At 34.4% G+C, this 16,740-nt stretch overlaps 1 protein-coding gene and 1 long non-coding RNA gene across 2 annotated transcripts in view; both read right to left on the bottom strand.

Annotated features, from left to right (window-relative positions):
- LOC135132619 (protein borderless) overlaps positions 1-16,740 on the bottom strand; it is a 204,528-nt gene that overhangs the window by 52,519 nt on the left and 135,269 nt on the right. The gene's annotated exons all lie outside the window — the stretch shown is intronic.
- Positions 10,713-12,705, bottom strand: LOC135122934 (uncharacterized). The gene is made up of 5 exons (XR_010279496.1): positions 12,612-12,705; positions 12,481-12,546; positions 12,374-12,428; positions 10,892-11,039; positions 10,713-10,837 (listed from the first exon to the last, which is right to left on the bottom strand). It is a non-coding gene; the product is annotated as an uncharacterized LOC135122934 (long non-coding RNA).

Raw genomic sequence — 16,740 nt, 5'->3', positions numbered from 1 at the left:
TGCATAAAAAAATCGGTCGAAGGTTATTTCAAGAGAACTTTCCTCGCCCTTGAAGTACAATACAACTCCAACTTTTTTGAAAATTATTTGATTTTGCGAATTTTACTTTTTACTTTCCAAATGTAAGGAAGTATTGTAAACGGGTCCGTCCGCCGAGTCTCTACTTTTACGTTTTCTCGACCTTTTATGACCCATAGAGTACGAAAAAATGGATCTCCCGTTTCCGTGTGTGTGTCTGTCCGCCGTCCGTGACGATTTTTGTTAGACAGATAATCCCCGAAACTACTGGACCAATTTTTGTCAAATTTTATATGTAAATATATTACGAATATCATGTTGATGGTAAAACGCTAACCGAACTTTGTCAAGTCATCCGCACCAACAATGTGATGATGACCTCAAAATTGTACATAGTAAATGAATAGGTTTTAAACTGTTTAGAATAATATAGTCGTACAAGTATAGTTTATGAACCCATGTTGAGTTTTTACCCGAAACGACCAGATTTCTGGAAGAAAAATCAAAATTATATAACAATTGTGTGTTGCAAGTTAAAAGTTACATTGCAAAATATACAATTTTAATTTTTTTTTTCCAAAAATCTCGACGTCCAGTGTAAAACCGAAGTACGGTAATATTGTAAATTTTGGAATGTCAATCAGCCCATTGGTGGTGGGCATGATTAGTCAACTTTTGGTCAGCGTTTTACCATATACACGATATTCTTAACACAAGTATAAAATTTAATAACAATTCGTGCGGTCATTTCGAAGATTATAGTCTAATAAAAATTGACACAGACGATGGAGAGTCAGACCTCAGAGAGACGGAACCGTGAGACCAAATTTTTCGTACTCTAGGCTTCATGAAACGTCAAGAAAACATGCAAGTAACAAGTCGCTTAATAAACTCAATTACTACACTTGTGACTGTACTATAAGTGAAAGTAATTCGAAGTTCCGGAATTTAAGACTAGACTTTTCAAACAGTATGCTACTGTTCCTAAAAGCTAACTTCCATCGTTTGCAGGCTGTAAACCAACCTGAATTCTAATTCTAAGGCGATTTTGACACGTTTCGAACGCTATTATTGACAAAAACGTCTTATAATTTTTACTTCTCGAGCGTAAGCGAAGGAAGTATTGTAATCGAGTCCGTCGACCGACTCTCTATTTTTACGTTTTTTCTAACTTTCATGACCCCTACAGTACGAAGAAATAGGTCTCCTGTTTCCGTCTGTCTGTCTGTCCGTTTGGCTGCCGTCCCGAATTTTTATTAAACAGATAATCTCCGAAAGTACTGGGCCAATTGTTGTCAAATTTTGTATTCATATTAGGAACGTCATGTAGATGGTAAAACGCTAACCCAAATTTGTTTAATCATCCTCACGAATAACGTGATGATATCATTTCACAATTGTACATAGTAAATGGGTTTTAAATTGTATAAAATAACATAGTCCTACACATGTAGTTTATGACGCCCTGTTAAGTTTTATCGAAACGTCCAGATTTTTGGGAAAAGAATCAAAATTATAAAACAACATTTTGCAATTTAATTTTGAATCTGCAAACCTGAATGCTTTGAAATCCTGCAGACGTTATAAAGTTATGATTATCATGAGAAATTTTTAATCAAAATTATTTGTTTATCTCCTCCGAAAGATTGATGACGCCAACTCAAAATTTTGCCGAATAAATTCTTTCGGAAAAGTCTAAAATATGATGAGTCTATATTTGGGAAAAACAGTTCCCCCAAAAACACGTAATCTACCTGAATACATGTCATATTTATGTAAATTTCTGTACAAATCCTATCCTTCCTCCTATCCTATCTTTCGTCTACCTGCCCTATGCTCCAACTTGCTCTTCCAGTTTCTAGAATTTTCTAAACTCTTTCTTTAAGTTCTTTCACCTCTCCAAAACCGTATCTATGTTTCGACAATTCAAACACCATTCCTTTTTCTTCCTCGAGCTCTCAACCCGTAAGCATCTAATAAAAATCTGAAAATCGTAACCGTCGCTATTTCTTAAAATCCCCAACGATACCCACAATTCCATTCATATTTTTTGGATTCGCATATACAGGGTGATTCAAAAAAATTAATGAATGTGCGAATTTATTTTCTTGATTTAATCAGGAACTACAAAACCAAATGCCTTGAAATGTTGGACATGTTTTAAAGTTATCATAGGCATGGGAAATTTTTTGTCAAAATGTATTTGCTCATTCCCCCTAAAAAAAATGATGACGTCACCTCAAAATTTTGCTGAATAAATCCTATCACAAATGTATGTGCAAAATATGATGAGTCTGTATAGTTGGATTCATGTATCTTTTTACACACGTGACCAAAAGCTAACGTCCGAACTAATAACTGTTACTTTGTAGTAATTAGTCAAAAAGATGACAATGTTCATAACGTCAACATGACACAAATGTGTAAGCTCAGGCAGGTCTTTTGGTTTCGGTGCTTTCCGATTGGATCGTGATTTTGCCGGACTGGGAAGGACGCCGAGTCTTTCTTTTCGAGTTTTAATCTTCGAAACCGTTCGGCGAGTAACGCCTAGAGCATCTGCAACTCGCTAAAAATTTGAGCGAAATTATTAACCATGAACCTTCAAGTGGTTTTTACTTACTTACTCGTTCTGTATCATTTAATGAGATTAAAGGACCACCGTTTTCCTTCACAAGAGCAAAATACTCTATAAAGTTGGACACGATGTCCTGGGCACGGGAACTCAAACGTTTGCCCGTCATGTTGTAGACCAAACACGAACAAGAAATAAAATAACAAAACATAAAAAATAGGACAACGAAACAAGAATCCTAACAACCAACGAACTTTACGAAGAACTGAATAGAAAACTTGAATAGAACAACGAACAACTGCGATTAACCACTCTGAGTAAAACCAAAAATGACAGTGACGTTTGATGAAAAATCGATGAATTATTATCAGTCACTAGATTGACTACATCAGTGCCTGTCGCACTATGTGGACGCATTTATTACGTATTTTATCTTTTTCTAATTCAAGGAACTTTGTGGAAGAGAATAACTGACGTAGAGCGTAATTTGGCCTAATTTCGGTAGACATACTATTTGTCTGGCTCTTCGTTTTTGTAATCCTTAAAACCAAGATTCTTATGGTAGGTGCTGTCTGAGCCTGTATGATACTTCGGTCACGTGTGTCAAAAGATACATGAATCCAACTATAGCAGGTAAAAATAGGCCTGTTAAAGTCCTTCTTAAGAGCGAACAAGAGGTACAAAATATCATTCTTTTCGCTAAGCAACTAAAAAATTCGACCCAATATAAACATATCTTTGTTTCGTTTGACCGCACTCCAAGGCAGATTGAATACTACAAGCTATTGAAAGATGAATTGGATCTTCGTATTACAAACGGCGAAACTGGTTTGAAAATTAGATATGTTAAAGGCGTTCCAAAAATTTTAAACTAGTACAGACACCCATTTATTACCGCAGTTCTTCACTTATACTCTACCAAAATGTTCGTGGTTTAAGGTCAAAAATCTCAGATTTCTGTAATACTGTTCATGAAAATGATTTTGATTTAATTGCATTCGTTTTTGTAATCCTTGAAACAAAGATTCTTATGGTAGGTGCTGTCTGAGCTTGTATGATACTTCGGTCACGTGTGTCAAAAGATACATGAATCCAACTATAGTTGAGATTTATCATTCCAGTCATATTTTTTGGATTTGCATATACAGGGTGACTAAAAAAATTAATGAAAGTATGAATTTATTTTACTGATTTAATCAGGAACTACAAAACCGAATGTTTTGAAATCTTGGAGATGTTTTAAATTTATCAGAAGCTTGTAAAATTTTGATCAAAATGTATTTACTCATCCCCCCTAAAAATTTGATGACGCCACCGCAAAATTTTGCTGAAAAAATACTTGAATGTGTAAAGAATTTACTTGTGATTTATCACTGCATTAATATTTTTTAGAATTGCTTATACAGGGTGTCTGAAAAAAATTAATGACTGAGTCAATTAATTTTATTGATTAAATCAAGAATTACAAAAATCTAATACTAAAAAAGACATAATAGGCTTGCAGTCGTCACGTTCCCGACAGCGAGGGAAGTACTGTCTAAACTCTTTAGGCCAATTTTTTAGCTTTGCTCATACAGGGTGACTCAAAAAAATTAATGAATCAGTCAATTTATTTTATTGAATAAATCAAGAATAGCAAAACTGAATATTTTGAAATCTTGCAGCCGTTTTCAAGTTATTGAAGCATGGTAAATTGTTGATCAAAATATATCTGTTTAGGTCCCCCAAAAAACTAATGACGACATTTAAAAATTTTGTAGAATAAATTCCACCCAAAATGTGCAAATGTGTTCTTATTTGTGGTCGATCATTGCACTCATATTTTTTAGATTTTCTAAAACAGGGTACTCAAAAAATTAATGAATGGGTCAAATTTATTTTATTGATTAAATCAGGAACGCCTCACTCCATTTTCCCAGAAAATTTTGGGAATACAATACTGTTATTTTTAGTATTGTATTGTGTATTTAGTATCAATCCAAGTTGATATACATGTATTTGTAAAAATGACGTCATCACAAAACGTTGCTTTTAGCAACAGTAGCAACTTAATTTCGAATTTGAAGACGATTTAAGCAACAATAGCGACTCGAATTCTAATTTCAAGACGATTTTGAGACGATTCAAACACCATTAGTGACAGAGTGTTTAATGAAACACAGGTTCAACACGTAGAACTTTTATAAACACCTAATGACGTAAGTCAAAGAATTCGAGGATGCTGAAATTTTAAAAACAATAATCACGGCTAACTGAGGAAATCGAGCTTGGAATCTCCTACATAAAAAAAGAATAAGAAAAAAGAAGGGCTCGGACTGTGTCCAGAATGGAGGGCCATATCTCGAAAATCTTGTGTGGTGCCTATAAACTAGCATCAAATCGGCTCTTTTCAGAACCAATAGTAATTTTGACAAATAAAGTAACAATAAATTGGTACTGGTCAACATTTTGGAGAAGAATGTGCACTCTGCACTAATGTTTGTTAGAGGTTACACAAAAACCTAAATTCTGCGATCCCATATTACATACGACTGCAACAACTGTATAATCACAAATAAATTTTTCAATTTAAAGCTGGTTAGCTGGTTGCTAATCTTATTATTACTGATACAATGCCTCAACAGAGTGAAAACTCCAATTACACTAGTTTACAAGGTTTTATATCCAAAGACAAAAATAGTTGAATCTGAAGGATTTGGGTTCAGGAAAATCAAATCTGAAAGCAGAAAAAATCCATCACGTCAGGTTTTTGAGATATTTATATAAACATATCCCGTATTTCTCTTCTTTTATACAATTCTTGTTATTTTTTTGTTTTTAAATAGATATGAACATATAGTTCTTTAGCAAATTTGTTTCATTTTACAAGATCATCTACGTCAATAAATAACATGAGTGTCAATTTTTCAAGCTACTAGATTGTCATCAATATTTTATTTAAAATTTTTCAAGTATTTATTTTAGAATAATTGGTTGCTTTTGATTCCTCTACGATACAAATTTGCTCAAAGAAATACAGGTTTATCTTTAAAAATAAAGTAGTTACAGGGGTTGTATCAAATAAAAGCAACACCCAGTATATATTATAAACATTATGACTGAAAATTAAAAATGATTAACACTAGCGTTTCTTTTATTGACAGTACTGTCAGTTTTCCTTATAATAGACCAACAGTAACACATTTTCGTCCCAAAATCCTTAATACCTTCTTTTTAAGCATATTTGAACAGGTCTTCCCGCTTTAGGTATAATAATTTTACCACAAACGTAACAAAACTGATTTGCACTTACTTTGCACGATTTCGAAGACATGTTTTATGCCACAGTATTAACATGAATCAATTTAACCTAACGTGAAGGTAAAAGCAAAGTTCATTATTTTGGATTTTTGAAAAAACCTGACGTGATAAGGGTTAGTATCCATTTTTGGATTTGTTATCAGCAAGTAATTTAGAAGTAAAAAATATTTTTTTTATTTTTGGATATGAAGAAAAGTTTAAATTTGTAAATTAGTGTTATTCTTAGGCAAGGAGCATAAAGATTAACAAGAAAGAGTGGAGTGAAATTAGCAAGTTTAAAATCTTAAGCACATAAATGAAACACAATGAATGCTAGACAACTTGATGGAATGTGCTGTACTGATGAGATCAAACAAGATAGAAACTGCAGGCTACAGTTTTCCAACACGTTGTCTAGCCTTCGGGGTGATTGCAAATTAATGTATTTTAAATTTGGCGCTAATTTGATGCCATTGGACGTAACAGTCGATACGTATGCGTATACCATATTTCCTTCTACCATGCGTTCGAATTATGTATGACGGCGACGTTGCCAAGTTTCAGAGGTCAGAACGTACAGTTTATATGCCGGAGGTAACAACATACTAGCAGTGTATAAAGGTAAGCGACGCCAGCGCCAACGGTCTACAGCTGAACTAAAATAAAAAGTTGCGACTATGGGATGCACGTTATGACCTCCAGACGAAAATTGAAAATCAAGCTCCTAGCGCCCCCTAGATGATTAAAAAATTATTTACATGGCAAAACGTTTCTACCTCCGAAACCGGAGGTCAGAACGTTGTAGATGAGGTGACAACGTACTACACGTATATACTTCGGAGGTAACAACATACCGTGCATACATATATATATATCTATACTTATATAATAAAGCTGAAGCTTTTGTTTATTTGAACACGCATATCTCAGAAACTACTGGTTCAAATTCAAAAAATCTTTTTGTGTTGGATAGTCCATGTATCATACCTACATATAGGCTGTATAACATCACGCTACGATCATTAGGAGCAAAGTAGCAATGAAAAATTCGGAAAAACGGGAAAATTATTCCTCCTTTGACAGCTTCCGTTGCTTACGCTGCTTAAACGGTTAAAGTTACGTAAAAATCATGTATGACGAAATTATTCCTCTCTAAAAGTTCTAAAGAAAAGTCCGGACAGCATATGTCTATCTTTTAAGGTCGAGTCAGTATAAGCTTTTTTATGGTAATGAAATTTGTTCTAAAATAATAATGCATTATGTATAAAATTCTGGCGTCACAGTGTTTGTAACCGAACTTCTCCGAAATGGGTTGACCGATTTGTATGAAATTTTTTATGTATATTCGGTAGGTCTGACAATAAGTTGCAAACTATTTTTTAAACCCCTAAGTGATAAGGGTGGCCCACCCTAAAAAATGTTTGTCTATTTTTTGGACAAAATTTTTTATTTTAAATTTTTTAAGATTTGGCATCAAAAAATACACATAACACTAAATTTTTACCTTTCTACCACTAACCCCCATTTTTTAATCGTCTATAAAATAAAAATCAATTGCTGTTCCTGTTAGTCTCGCTAAGACTCAAAAACGGCTTGACCGATTTGAAAATTTTTTATATTACGGGAATGGTTTATAAATAAAAAAATAAGGATAACTTAAAAGAACAGTTAAAAAATAAAAAAATTCTAAAAATTTTGTATGGGAATCGCCACTTCGAATTAATTTCAATAGTTGGCGTTCCTCACGGACCTGTCGTCTAACTGACGTGTCATACAAAACTAATTCTTCCGTGCGATTGTGAAAACTATATTGCATTTCAAATCGTTCTTCGTTTTTTCGTAAAAAAAAGTCGTTTATTTTAAGAAAAGTCTTGGTTAAAGTGAATTTAATTACAGATTGCGAAAGTTTCTTATTCATTTTGATCTGCCATTCTTTTTACCTATATTCACTTTGTTGGTTTCGACAGAACCTCAAACTTTACCGTTATTCGAGGATTTAATCTGAAGTTTTCAATATTTTAAAATTCTCAAGACAAAATTTACAGATTTGATTGACTGTGAAAATAATTCTGTATCGTTTTATGAAGTTCATTAAAATGCCGAGAAGACGACAAGCTCACATAGGTCCGCGAAGTCAATCAAATGTGCGACGAACTACCTCAGGTACAAACCGCAATGATTTATTTCATGGGTAATTCGGATACGGAAGTTGATCAGCGTTGTGCTCATAATCAACATAATCAAACATTGAAGCGAGACATTGGGTGGTATGAATAAAACTGAGTAGATACTCATATTCGAAGTACGAAGTATCTACTTCATCATTACTCTTATATACCTGAGCATCTACTCTATGTACTGAGTACCTACTTGGGAACATTGTATCTCCCCGGACACAAACTGAACATCTACGCGTTTTGTGAGCATTTAATCTAGAAATGAGCATCGGCGTGGCAAATAACTGAGCTGTCTGTAAAGCAGCTTAGAAAACAGTAGGATCGTTGTAAGAGTGAATTTTAACTAAACATGGTGACTTTCATGAACGTGGAACGTCGTCAAAAGGTGCATTCAGTTTGAAAAACACATTAGGAGCAGGAATATCGAAAACTTTTCATGTAATTAACTTTTATTTAATCATAAATTGTGCAGTGCGTTTTTTCTAACACTGGCCATAGAGATTCCCATCTTAAGGTGTCTACCCCATGCTAACTTATATTTTGGTGACTCGATTTTTGCCTTGATGGTTGAACACTGTCACTGTTGTCCTTTTTTGTTGTATCGAGATGCTACTTGAGCATCAACTGTTACTTACTGAAGTATTAGTATCATCTAGAAAAACTAGAAATATTTTGATTTGATATTCGAGTAGATACTTCGTATTTCGAGTATGAGCATCTACTGAGTTTTATTTATATCAACCATTGTCAAAAAATTGATCGAACGTTGTTTCGACAGAACTTCGTTCACACCAAAAGTATAATGAAACCTATTCAGCATTTTCGAATTGAGTCTGTTCTTCACACAATTTTGTGATGACCTAATCAACATTTACTATCAACACGTATACCACCTTGGATTGGTGCACTGTAATACTAAAAATAACTGTATTGTATTCCCAAAAGTATCTGCGAAAATCGAGTGAGCTATTTCATCAATTTTTTGGGGGGAATAAATAAATATTCTTAACAATTTACCATGCTTACAATAACTTTAAAACGTCTGCAAGATCTTGAGTTATTCACTAAAATAAATTGACTGATCCATATATTTTTTTGAGTCACTGTAAAAGCAAATCTAAAAAATATGAATGCAATGATAAATTACGAAAATATACTGATGATGTTTTCCACATTTTAGATAGGATTTATTCGGCAAAATCTTGAGATGACGTCTTCAACTTTTTGGGCTTGATAAACAGATATATTTTGATTGAAAACCTACCATGTCAAACAGTAACTTCAAAACGTCTGCAATTCAATCAATAAAATAAATTGACTCAGTGATAAATTTTTTTGAGACACCCCCTATAAGCAAAACTAAAAAATATGAATGGAATGATAAATCACAAGTATAGTCTCATCCTATTTTGGACATTTTAGATAGGATTCATTTGGCAAAATTTTGGGCTGACGTCATCAATTTTTTGGAGGGGATACGTAAATATATTTTGAATAAAAATTTATTATGCTTATCATATGTTTAAAACATCTGCAAGATTTCAAAGCATTCGATTTTGCAGATTCAAATTTAAATTGTAGGTGAAACGAAGTTCACGGGGTCGGCTAGTATATAAATATATATATACAAACTTTGCTCGTTTAATAGTATAAGATACTGAAAGTTTCCAGCAATTCTTCTGGCTTTATTAATAGGGCCAACCTTAAACCTACGTTTTTGTCTTCCATATTTAATTTTAATTGCTGCGTAAACACACAAAAGATAGCCGAGAGAACCTAGTAAGTACTTTTGTCGAATTTTGGTTGACTTCATTTTACTTTAAAAAATCATGGCCGACTAGTATAAAGATTATGGCCTGTCCAAGACGTACGATACGTGTTGCCATCTATTAATAATTACACTTAATAATTTAGCAAAATTTTAATTTGACTTGACATTATGGGACTTCAAAACGTGTAATGGTGGTTTGTTTCGGTATGAATGCCTTTGTGCTTTTCAAAAAGTGTTAATAATTCTTTTGTCGTTTTTGAATTATTAATAGATGGCAGCACGTATGGTACCTTTGGCATTCCTTTGGACGGGCCATAATCTTTATACTAGTCGGCCATGTAAAAAATTAACTCGTTCGAAAGTACGCAATGTTGACGTGAAAACGTAACCTCACAATTGGATTTGACAGCTGCGGCCTGTGCGAACGGCAACTGCCAACGGAGTTTATAAATGACAATTTTCAGCTCTAGCAGCAACGTCAGCGGGAACAGCAACTGCAACGGCAACTTCAACGTCAACAGCAAGTTTATAAATCCCACTTAATAAGTGACCTTGTCATAAATTTCAAAGAATTAATTCAGTTTTCTATTACTTAATTTCAACGGATCTCTCTAGACGTCACTGAGGTCTGAACCATCACCGGAGTCTGGACAGCTAATGACATATAATCCAAACCACGTGATTTGTGTTTTCTATCAATGATTTTGAGAAAAGTTATGATTATGAATGAGGTTTCCACGCCTTACTTCTACCACCGTGGTTACAACCAACATACTTGATTTTTGAAGTGTAAATTCATGATACATGACGATTAAACTGCCCTACCGTTTTGTCCCATGCCTATCGGTAATTTTACACTGTGCAAGTTAAAACATAACACACCGTTACCAAAAAATCCAGTATTACTCTGGTACACTGATGCTACAACTTTCATTATATCAACATTCAACTGATGCAGTTTCCTAAATGAAATGGCAGCATAATCATCACTGTCCACGCCACGCGTTTACCAATTCCAATCTGGAAAAGTTTAAATATTATTAATAAATCCATAAAAGAAAATTAACAGCTTACTTTCACAAATTGCATTGAATTTTCCGACGTAGGTTCCACACATTTAAACGATATGGCGCGTCCCTTAAGCCCAAAACGCTTGAATTATTTTTTTTCTTCAGACAAAATTTGCAAATGCTTCAAACCACGTCCGTTTTGGGTAAGTAAACTAAAAAAAGGTTTTTTTTTGTGTTTTTTTTGAAAATTAAAAAGTAAATATACAGCCTGACTGCGAAATATGTGCAAAAAAAAATGGGGAATAGCTCACGATACGAGTATGTCACTGTATAAAATTCACGGTCCTAAGTGGTAGCAGTGTCGAGAAAAAAATATTTGAAATTACATATAAATTGTCACACACGCCGCTGGTAGTGTTTCTTGACCTACATCATTACTACAATGAATGGCACACAGCGACGAAGTTTAAGAACCAAAAAACTAGTGCAAAAAGACGATAAGGACAGTAGTGCATCAGTTACTTGCCGTAGCTGGGTGTGTTCGGTTGTGTTTAACAATGGTAAATTTTACAAATTCAGAGCGTGCCGACATGGTAATGCTGTATGGGGTGGCGGATGGGAACTCAAGCTTGGCCCGCGAATTGTGGGTCGAACGCTTTCCAAATCGCGCGCTTCCATGTGCGCGAACATTTACGTCAGTGGTACAGCATCTCCGAGATCATGGTACCTTCAACCTCAAACTCACGATCGTGGTCGTGATGGGACAGAAAGAAGAAATTGGATTTTCGCAGCTTGTAGTGCATCCTACATTAAAAGTACACGGTCACAACCGTACCATGTTGAAAAAATGCACGGTTTGGAGTCCACTGATTGTCCACGTTGTGTAACTCACTTTTTGTCCGATGGAACTTCACATAGTCGTCAACAAGTACGATTTCAAGAGACGGTTTTCAAGAAACGTGTATTGGTTGGATGAAACAATTCGTTTGTGGAAATCAACAGTGTCCAGAAATAATCGAAGAGCTTCAATAAGTGAAAGTGGCAGCCGCTACTCCGGTGTTTTTTTTACCTATCAACAAACCTCTTGCGACGCTCTGACGCCTGTATTGCTAGTCAAGGACAACATTTTCAACATTTCTTGTAAAAAGGTAGTAGCATTCTAAGTTGCTCTTATTTCTGTTCCAATAAACAACGTAAAATCGTTGTGACAAGGACCAAACATCCGTCAGAATCAAAATTACCAAAAAACTTTCACACTGACCTTTAACGATGAATGAGTAAATGAATGAACGAATGATAAGCAGCAAAAAGTCGGTTTTACTTTTAATTGAAACTGAAAGTGTTTAGGTCGTTTTTATTCGAACGTTTTTCCAACTCTGTTTACAAGGTGGCTCAGTGCCTTCGTATCGAGGGTGGTTCATGGGGGTTTTGCCCCATTCGATTTTTAATTTATTTTTTCTATATTTCGGCTCTACTAGAGTGGGGGATGCCGTGGTTAAAATATTTGCACATATTTCGCAGTCACCCTGTATGTATAGGTATATACCTGTTATGTAATGTAGGTCTTACATTAGACGGCCCTGGTATTTTGTGCATCGTTGCTGAAATTATGTTTAATTTTTGCTTTTTTCGTAACATTATAGACCCACTTACATGATTTCTTCGTTACTGACAACTACATCTCCACTCAAATTGAAATCTATCAGTGATCCTTGGGAACTATAAATTTATAACAATAACATTAACAACTGCAAATACTCGTATTGTAGATATAAAATACTCACTCTGCAGACAGAAGCAATTTTTCTCCAATTTGGCGAAAAATGGGGTTTGTTTCACTATTCTTGTTTCGACCACACAATTCCAGTTAGAGTTCAATTAAGTGGCTATCACCCATTAACACAACCTCGTATAAATAATCCTTTGTAAACAAAGTAAAATCCATGCTTCTAAAAAAACATTACAGTGAATCATTTATTTGGCAGGGGTTTCAAATATTTACTTACTTTTGTTTAAAATTTAACAACACTTTTGCGCCACGAGGGACAGGAAATACAAACTTGCACACACAAAAGACAGAAATAAAGTGAAAAAATGCTTGCAAAAATATGCAGACATCAATTAGTTTCCCATTATCTCCCACTCATCATCAACAATATTGCATTGGCATTGGTTGTTAAAAAATTAGTCCACTGCAGTTTGGAAAAATTTACATTTTTTTTTAAGACAGTTGGATTTTGTATTTCGTCATGAACGGGCGTTTTGTATGTGTTGTGTTGATACACTCCCCTACGGTTTTCGATGTATGGACATGTAGTATTAATTAAGAGAATGACGTAAATAAAATCTAAACCAAATATATTGTAAATGAAATAGAAGATGTTATGATGTCGAGATCCATAAGGGCTGGCATTAGAGTAAAGTAGAGACAATACAAACGGGCAATCAATTAAGTTATCTAAGATTTTATAAATAAATACAATACATACAAGGTGATTGCGACATACATGCAAAAAAAAAATGGGGAATAGCTCACAATATGATTATGTCACTGGGTAAAATTCACGGTCCTAAGTAGTAGCAGTGTCTAGAAAAAATTATTTGAAATTAAATGTAAATTGTTGTACGCGCCGCTGGACTGTTTTGTGACCTACATAATTACTACAATGAATGGAACAGAGCGAGTCGGATTAAGAACCAAAAAAGTTACTTTATCAGGCACTTTTTTAATCGCAACGTGAAAAACACGAAAAGGGCCAGTTAGCATCGAGCGGTCGGTGAAATCGGTTTATGGTGGAGTTTTCCCATGCAGATTGTGTCGATATGGTAATTGGTGTCCGTGAACATTTGCATCAGTGGTACAGCGACTCCGAGATCATGGTACCTTCAACTTCAAACTCACGATCGTGGCCGCGATAGGACAGAAAGAAGAAGTTGGATTTTCACAGCTTGTAGTGCATCCTACATTAAAAGAATACGGCCACATCCATACCATGTTGACAAAGTACAGGGTTTGGAGCCCGCTGATTGTTCACGTTGTGTAACTCACTTTTTGCCCGATGGAACTCCACGTAGTCGTCAACAAGTACGATTTCAAGAGACGGTTTTCGATTAATGTGTATCAGTTGGATGAAACAGTTCGTTTGTGGAAATCAACAGTGTCCAGAAATTATCGAAGAGCTTCAACAAGTGAAAGTGGCAGCCGCTACTCCGGTGTTTTTTTACCTATCAACAAACCTCTTGCGACGCTCTGCAGGGCCGGCGCTACCGACGGTGCAACACGTGCAATTGCACGGGGCGGCGGATTTTTGAAGGGCGGCGAAATTCGATCATAAAAACTTATTTTTAAAATAACTGAAATCAAACTCAAACAAGAAAAAGATTACAATGCTTATGTGGGAAAAATTTCAACCGTATCATTCCTCCACTAAAATAGACTCATATTTCAGTCGCCAGAGCAATACTTAAAACAATTAAGCGTGACGCTTTCCTAAACAACCGAAACGGTATACGGTTAATAAACTTGTTTTAAAGTACTTAAATTTATTTATTTTTGTAAGATGATTCGATTCTTCAAGAAAAGTTTCTATTAAAGCTCAGTTTTGTATCGACTTTAGGAAGTGTTGTGCTTTCGTTCTGTATTTTTCGATTTCGTTTTCGAGACTTTTCTTTGAAAAATGTCTGAAAAACGGTATTGTATTTCGGGTGCTGTGTACCGTAATAGAAAACTTGCTCGAGAAACCGAGTTAAAAAAATTGGTTTAAAGAGTTTAGACAGTACTTCCCTCGCTGTCGGAAACTTGACGACTGCATGCCTATTGTGTTTTTTTTCTCATTACATTTTTGTAGTGGGAATTTAAAAAAAATTGCGATAACGTCATCAACATTTTTGCAAGGACACGTATATCAGTTGGGATAGATGTAGTGTAATACTAAGAATAAAATTATTATATTCTCAAATTTTCGGGAAAATGAATTGGGTCGTTTTGAATATTGATTTGTAATAATCAATAAAATAACGAAACAATTTACTCACGTATACGTATCAGAGGCAACTGAAAATCGTGTATGTATAAACATTCTTAATTTAAGATGACAGGCGTAACAGCATACGTGAGAGTCAAACAGAGAAACTGTAAACAAAACGACCATCGGTTTTATTGCTTCGACTTCCGCTTATTATATAAAACATTGGGTTTTATTTTAATTCACAACGGTGAAATTCACAATTGGTTGATTATAAAAATGTCTATTTCACATTCGCGGAACCAAGTGAGCGCATAAAACAAATGCAGGTCTGTAATGTTAAAGTCGATGTAAATAAGCGTGCTACCCTTATGTTTCAACCGAGTTTTTCCTTTAACAAATTTTGTGTCTACCAAATTGGGTTGGTTGGGGTGTAATACTAATAATAAGTGTTGCCTTTAATTTAATCAATAAAATAAATTGACTTCATTAATTTTTTTGAACCACCTCTTAAGAAAATCTAAAAAATATGAATGGAATGATAAATCACAAGTACAAACTCATCACATTTTTTGCATTTTAGATAGGATTTATTCAGGAAAATTTAAGGGTGACGTCATCAATTTTTTTAGGAGGGATGAACAAATACATTTTGAACAAAAGTTTACCATGCTTATAATAACTTTAAAATATTCCCAAGATTTCAAAGCATTCGGTTTTGTAATTCCTGATTAAATCGATAAAATAAATTCACGCCTTCATTAATTTTTTTGAGTCACCCTGCATATGCAAATCCAAAAATATGAATGGAATGATAAATCACAAGTACAAACTCATCATATTTTGTACATTTTAGATACGATTTATTCGGCAAACTTTTGAGCTGACGTCATCAGTTTTTTGTAGCAGATAACCAAATTTATTTTGACTAAAAATTTATTATGCTCTTTATAACCTTAAAACATCTGCAAGATTTCAAAGCATTCGGTTTTGTAGTTCCTGATTAAATCAATAAAATAAATTTACGCATTCATTAATTTTTTTGAGTCACTCTGTATATGCAAATCGAAAAAATTTGAATGGAATGATATATCACAAGAAGAGACTCACCATATTTTGTACATTTTAGATAGGATTTATTCAGCAAAATTTTGTGGTGACGTCATAAATTTTTTAGGGGGGACGACCAAATACATTTTGATCAAAAATTTACGATGCTTATGATAATTTTAAAATATCTTCAAGATTTCGAAGCATTCGGTTTTGTAGTTCCTGAGTAAATCAGTAAAATAAATTTACGCTTTCATTTATTTTCTTGAATCACCCTGTATATGCAAATCCAAAAAATATTAATGGAGTGATAGATCACAAGTACAGACTGATCATATTTTGTACATTTTAGATATTGTCACATTAGATTTTTTGAGTTTTAAAGTTTCGACATTCCTCTCTTCGGGAAATGGCCCAGCCGCGAGTTACGGCGGGAGACCGGGGAGACCATAATGCTGAGCTTGCCATAGATTGATGAACTGTGATTTTGCAAGCTCAGCACCAGGGAGTCTTCCTCGGCTCGTGCCGGAGCTCCGGAAGGCAGAGTGTGTGTGGTGGCCCACGGCGACAACACGAGTAGTAGGTGAGTAGTTCCTTTTTTTTTTGTAAATTTATTTCGGTTATTTCAAATAAATAGATCTTAAGTTTTTTCCTAAAATTTTTGAAGTTTTATTTTTTTCGAAGTGTGGGTTCTTTTTTTGAAGATGTTTGGGGGCACGTGACAATATGATTTATTCGGCAAATTTTCGAGCTGACGTCATCAAGTTTTTGGAGGGGATAAGCAAATATATTTTGACTAAACATTTATTATGCTCTTTATAACCTTAAAACATCTGCAAGATGTCAGAGCATTCCGTTTTGTAGTTCCTGATTAAATCAATAAAATATATTTACGCAT

This window comes from Zophobas morio, unplaced genomic scaffold (assembly GCF_036711695.1).
Source record: "Zophobas morio isolate AGI-343-1 ecotype UQ-CSIRO unplaced genomic scaffold, CSIRO_AGI_Zmor_V1 ptg000002l, whole genome shotgun sequence".
Taxonomy (NCBI): Eukaryota; Metazoa; Arthropoda; class Insecta; order Coleoptera; family Tenebrionidae; genus Zophobas; species Zophobas morio.
This window is presented reverse-complemented; position numbering and strand designations above follow the sequence as displayed.